Source organism: Schistocerca piceifrons, chromosome 11 (assembly GCF_021461385.2).
Source record: "Schistocerca piceifrons isolate TAMUIC-IGC-003096 chromosome 11, iqSchPice1.1, whole genome shotgun sequence".
In the NCBI taxonomy this organism is placed as follows: Eukaryota; Metazoa; Arthropoda; class Insecta; order Orthoptera; family Acrididae; genus Schistocerca; species Schistocerca piceifrons.
This window is the reverse complement of record NC_060148.1, coordinates 18,708,663-18,715,458: the sequence shown is the minus strand read 5'-3', so window position 1 is coordinate 18,715,458 and position 6,796 is coordinate 18,708,663. Positions and strand designations below refer to the sequence as shown.

At 41.6% G+C, this 6,796-nt stretch overlaps 1 non-coding gene across 1 annotated transcript; it reads right to left on the bottom strand.

Moving 5' to 3' along the window:
* Positions 1-3,571: 3,571 nt before the first annotated feature.
* On the bottom strand, positions 3,572-3,645 carry Trnat-ugu. The gene has a single exon. It is a non-coding gene; the product is annotated as a tRNA-Thr (tRNA).
* Between the last annotated feature and the right edge of the window lie 3,151 nt (positions 3,646-6,796).

Genomic DNA, 6,796 nt, shown 5'->3' with positions numbered 1-6,796 from the left:
AACTTGTGCTTTTGCAAGTAATTCGCTAGTTACTCTGTCCGCTTCCTTTCGATCATTACTGACAAGGGAAGCTCCCCATCGCACCCCCCTCAGATTTAGTTATAAGTTGGCACAGTGGATAGGCCTTGAAAAACTGAACACAGATCAATCGAGAAAACAGGAAGAATTTGTGTGGAACCGTGAAAAAAATTAGTAAAATATACAAACTGAGTAGTCCATATGCAAGAGAAACAACATCAAGGAACATGCGAGCTCAGCAGCGCCGTGGTCCCGTGGTTAGCGTGAGTGCCTGTAAGAGAGGTTCTGGGTTCAAGTCCTCCCTCGACTGAAAATTTTACTTTCCTTATTTTCGTAAAGTTATGATCTGTCCGTTCGTTCATTGACGTTTCTGTTCACTGCAATAAGTTTAGTGTCTGTGTTTAGCGACCGCACCGCAAAACCGTGCGATCAGTAGACGAAAGGACGTGCCTCTCCAATGGGAACCGAAAACATTTGATCGCAAGGTCATAGGTCAACCGATTCCTCCACGGGAAAACACCTCTGATATATTCTATACGACACTGGTGACGGCATGTGCGTCACATGACAGGAATATGTTGTCGTCCCACCTAACTTGTACACTTGGCGAATGGGCAAAAAGATTCTTCTACCTTGCCCGATTTAGGTTTTCTTGTGGATGTGATAATCACTCCCAAAATAGTGATGAAAACATAAGAGTTTGTCACATAAACTGAAAATAAAAAATTAAATTTTATCTCTCAAAGGAAGACTTGAACCTAGGACCTCTCCTTCCGCAGCTGCTCTCGCTAACCACGGGACCACGACGCACTTAGACTCCACCTCTCCTTGATGTTGCCTATCTTCTCATGAACTACTCAGTTTGTATATTTTACTAATTTTTTTCATAGTTCCACACACCTTCTTCCTGTTTTCTCGACTGATCTGTGTTCAGTTTTTCAAGGCCTATCCACTGTGCCAACTTATAACTAAATCTGAGGGGGGTGCGATGGGGAGGTTCCCTTATGAGCACGTCAAGGATTCCTCTGATGTGTTCCCTGACCGCGATCACATCTACAGACTTGGACTGCAGGACATTAGCTACTGGTTCCAAAACTGCTGAGTATTTGGCTGTTGTTTGGAAAGATAAGATGAACACTGATTTGCTAATGGCTGAATGCAACTGACACGCAGATTTCCTCGTTGCATAATTTCCTTCAGTAGACAATTTTTCTAGAGCTCTCACAACCTCTGGGAAATTTTGAGAAAATAGTCTGATGGATTTATATTTTTCAGACCATCTCGTCTCACACATTCTTGTTAAATTGGGAGCGTATTTCCGACGTGTACTCGACTCTCTAAAAAAGTTTATAGTGTCTTTCACTGTGGCAACAGTACTCATAATTTCCGGCACTACGTTTGCATCGTTCACCACAAGGTTGAGTTTGTGGCTTGAGCAATGAACGTATGATGGTCGATAATATTTCTTTATTAACCCCTTACCGCATACTGTGCCAGATATGGCACATACCACTTTTCTCTTTGTCAATCTCATATCTGAGAATATATTTCCAAACTGCATGTTGGGACAGATATGGCACACAGTCAAGAACAGCTGTGCAAGTACTGTATGCCATCTAACGGGAGAGTAAAGAATTACGTGTTATGAATCTTTGATTTGTGTTGCTAGCTGTTTACATCCAAGTTCGGTCACACAAACAGTTGCATCAGGTACAGTAAATGATTGATTTCAGTGTTTATATTATTTGCAGAGGGAAAAGGACATCTGTGGACAGTTATAAAGAGGTAAGTTTATATATTTGTTCATTAGAATACATATAATATTGAAAAATAGGTCTGTGACGGATGTGGTATAACATGCAGCCTTGAAAGCGTAGAGTAAAAATTGAACATAACCTAACCTTTACTACTAACATATAGCAGTTCGTTTTCTTTCTTTTCAGCTCTGTTAGTGCAATGAACGTAAGAGAGTTTTATGGCTCTTTGGCCGCAATAAGAGTTATAGAGGACGGAAATGTTAGTGAGGATCCTGATATGTCAGATGACGAAACATTGTCCATGGAAAAAAAAACTTGCAAAATGGACGTCTTGTTTTCTGTTCGGAATCAGACAGTGATGATGATATTAGGCCTAAGAGTTATAATACAAAAAATAAAAGTATGGTGATATCAGAAACGGAGTCAGAAACAGAAGACAACAGTGAGATTTGGTCTACTGATGATTGTGACCTTGAAAGCATTCCTCTTGCAGACAGGATGACAGGAATGTAACGAGATTCAAAACCTTCAACTAAGGTGGGGAAACCTACCATACACTGGAAACCAGGACATTTGATTAGAGGGGCTGATGAGACGAAATTCGCCGGAAATACTGCTCTTCCTGAGGAAGTATTGGAACTCGACACTCCAGTGGAATATTTCCAGTATTTCTTCACTAAAGACATAGTGCAGTACATAGTCGAACAATCCAATCTGTATTCGATACAGTGCCGACCCAATACATGTGTAAATGTTAGTGCTGGAGAAATTGAACAATTTATTGGTACTGCCTTGTTTATGTCAGTTATTCAACTCCCAGCAACAAGACATTATTGATGCAAATATCTTGGCCACCCTACTGTGGGTGACATAATTAGTTGTAATCGATGGGAAGAAATAAAGCGTTTCATACACTTCTGTGATAACAGTAATCTAGTTCCCGTTGGTGAACCCAAACATGAAAAGCTTTTCAAAATTCGCCCACTGCTAGACCAACTGCGTGAAAGATTGTTGCGAGTACCAAAAGAGGAATTCTTAGCTGTGGATGAACAGATTATTCCAACAAAATGCAGATCTTCACTAAAGCAATACAATCCCAGTAAACCACATAAATGGGCCTTCAAAGCTTTTGTCCTCAGTGGAGTGTCAGGATTCAGCTATGATTATGAAATTTTTGCTGGAGCTCAGAGCAATATCATAATACCTGGTGTTATGGATCTAGGAGCTAGCATCAATGTTGTTGTGCGTCTTACACGAACAGTCCCACGACATGTGAATCAAGTTTTTTTTTGATAACTGGTTCACAAGTGTACCCTTGGAAGTGTATTTGCACAAGGAAGGTATACAATCACTAGGGACAGCCTGGTCCAATCGAGTACGTGGTTGCATTTTACCTAAGGAGGCAGCGATGAAGAAGAATGGTCGAGGCAGCATGCAGGAAAAGATAGCAACAGTAGACGGTGTGAAGCTGTCAGTAGTCTCCTGGTTTGATAATAAAGTAGTCAACACTTTGTCAACTTACGTTGGATGCAAACCAGAAGGCGAGATCAAGAGGCTTTTCAGGAAGGAAAAAGAATACCAAACGGTACCTTGTCCACGCTCTGTGATGATCTACAATGACTACATGGAGGGTGTCGATCTATTAGATTCTATGCTAGTATATTACAGAATTCAAATCAGATCAAAGAAATGGTACTTGAAGATATTCTTTCATCTAAAATGAAATGATAATTAAATGGACACCCTAGCTGCAAACAGGCGTTGGTGTACTTCATTGGGGACATGTTGAAAATGTGTGCCCCGACCGGGACTCGAACCCGGGATCTCCTGCTTACATGGCAGACACTCTATCCATCTGAGCCACCGAGGACACAGATGAATAGTGCCACTGCAGGGACTTATCCCTTGCACGCTCCCCGTGAGATCCACATTCCCAACATGTCCACACCACTACGTTCGTAGTGCGCCTAATAGATGTTTGTGGTGTGGACATGTTGGAAATGTGGGTCTCACGGGAAGCGTGCAAGGGATAAGTCCCTGCAGTCGCGCTATTCATCTGTGTCCTCGGTGACTCAGATGGATAGAGTGTTTGCCATGTAAGCAGGAGATCCCGGGTTCGAGTCCCGGTCGGGGCACACATTTTCAACATGTCCCCAATGAAGTACACCAACGCCTGTTTGCAGCTAGGGTGTCTATTTAATTATCATTTCATTTCTAGCAAGCTGCATGGTCATCCACGGTAACTGTTCTTTCGGGAACAGATACTACCGTCATATATAATTCTTTCATCTAGTTGGCTTGTGTGAACAGCTGGCTGTTATGGAGAAGAAGAAATACAGACTACATGCCCCCTTGTTGATATCAAGGTCGCAGTTGCAGCGGCCCTCTGTAAAACTGGGAAACCCTTATCCAAGAAACATGGTAGGCCAAGCAATGAAATACAAAAACAGCTTGACTGCTAGAAGAAGAGAGGCCCTACAGCAGATCTTCCACAGCGTCAGGTGCGACTGGATGGGATACATCACATGCCTATCTGGCTGGAAAACCGTGGTCGTTGCAAGTATCCAGAATGCAAGGGAAAATCCTATATGGCGTGTATGAAGTGCAGTGCGACATTGCGCTTGAATAAGGAGAGAAATTGCTTCATCAAGTTTCATAATGAACAGAGAGAAATGGAAACAGAATTTGTGTCATTTTCTCAAAATATGTGTATTGTAATGAATAGAAAGCGTAATTGTTTTATATAATTACAGTTCTGCTAGTTCATGTACGTATCTTATTGTATATTTTCCACATTGTGCATCATCAATCCCAAAACTGGTATCACATGCTATTAGTCGTTACTGCATGCTGTCCCATATATGGCACAAACCCTTAATTCTAAAATAACTGCCCCTACGTAAGATTTAGAATTTTTTAAGCATTTTTTATGAAATCAGAACATCCAACATAACATGTAACATTTTTTTTCAGAAAAATAAAAAAATAATGCAGTAAGGGGTTAAAATGGCTTGTACACCGCTCTCTCTACCTGCCATTGTAGAACAGCCATCGAAGCCAAATCCTACACAGTCTTCTGCTGGAAGATTATTACTGATCAAGAAACTGCCAATTGCTTCGGCGATTGAAGAGGCATTTTGTGACTTCAGTTCTATAAAACCTACAAATTCTTCCCAGATTTTCACTTTTCTTTCGTCGTAGAACCGCACGCAGCTATTTCATCATCCAAGACTGCACAAAACGTCGTTTTTTAATGTCAGTGATTATATTCACCTTAATAACATCGCCACACGAATTTATGAATTCATTTTGTATTTTTGGCGATGTGTAAACAGCATTGCGGCGACATTTTTCCAGATGTCTCCTTAACTTGTCGTCGCCAGAATCGATTCTTAAGTTCGGTAAATCTAATAAAACACATTCATCTGTCTGTTTTCCTCTAAGAGGCATATCATGTGTGCCGCAAAACGCTATACAAGAAAGAATGGATGACAGTATTTGTCTGTTTTCATCGATAACTCTTTGGTGCACATTCTGCAATTGGACGTCCACAGGTACATTTTCAAGAAAAGATTTTGCTGCAGCTGACGCTGTTAGGTGAATGTGGGTTTTAACATGTTTCCGAGAGTCTTCATGCATATTCTTGAATTTTGTGAATGGCCTAATGATAAATGATCCCAAAACGCCTCTAACAGTGGCAGTGACAGAAGGGAACAAAACACAGTGCTTGCATAGGGCGACTTTCACAAACTTGGGAGTATACTGGCCATGGTGCATATTGATCTAACCATGCATGATTAAATTTTCTTTGCAAATGGCTTGTATCACTTTCAAAATAATAATTGTTTGAAGGGATCCAAGGATTCAGTAAGAGATCCTTCTTTTTGTCCACTGGTAGCTGGGTAGTTAGCCCAATAAACCATCGTACAATATGCGTTAGATGAGTATGTGCCAAGCAAGATCGTAAGAGATGGAAAAGAGCCACCGTGGTACAACAACCGAGTTAGAAAACTGCTGAGGAAGCGAAGGGAACTTCACAGCAAACATAAACATAGCCAGAGCCTTGCAGACAAACAAAAATTACGCGAAGCGAAATGTAGTGTGAGGAGGGCTATGCGAAAGGCGTTCAATGAATTCTAAAGTAAAGTTCTATGTACTGACTTGGCAGAAAATCCTAAGAAATTTTGGTCTTATGTCAATGCGATAGGCGGATCAAAACAAAATGTCCAGACACTCTGTGACCAAAATGGTACTGAAACAGAGGATGACAGACTAAAGGCCGAAATACTAAATGTCTTTTTCCAAAGCTGTTTGACAGAGGAAGACTGCACTGCAGTTCCTTCTCTAGATTGTCGCACAGATGACAAAATGGTAATATCGAAATAGACGACAGAGGGATGGAGAAACAATTAAAATCGCTCAAAAGAGGAAAGGCCTCTGGACCTGATGGGATACCAGTTCGATTTTACAAGGAGTACGCGAAGGAACTTGCCCCCCTTCTTACAGCGGTGTACCGTAGGTCTCTAGAAGAGCGTAGCGTTCCAAAAGATTGGAAAAGGGCACAGGTCATCCCCGTTTTCAAGAAGGGACGTCGAACAGATGTGCAGAACTATAGACCTATATCTCTAACGTCGATCAGTTATAGAATTTTGGAACACGTATTATGTTCGAGTATAATGACTTTTCTGGAGACTAGAAATCTACTCTGTAGGAATCAGCACGGGTTTCGAAAAAGACGATCGTGTGAAACCCAGCTCGCGTTATTCGTCCACGAGACTCAGAGGGCCATAGACACCGGTTAACAGGTAGATGCCGTGTTTCTTGACTTCCGCAAGGCGTTCGATACAGTTCCCCACAGTCGTTTAATGAACAAAGTAAGAGCATATGGACTATCAGACCAATTGTGTGATTGGATTGAAGAGTTCCTAGATAACAGTACGCAGCATGTCATTCTTAATGGAGAGAAGTCTTCCGAAGTAAGAGTGATTTCAGGTGTGCCGCAGGGGAGTGTCGTAGGACCG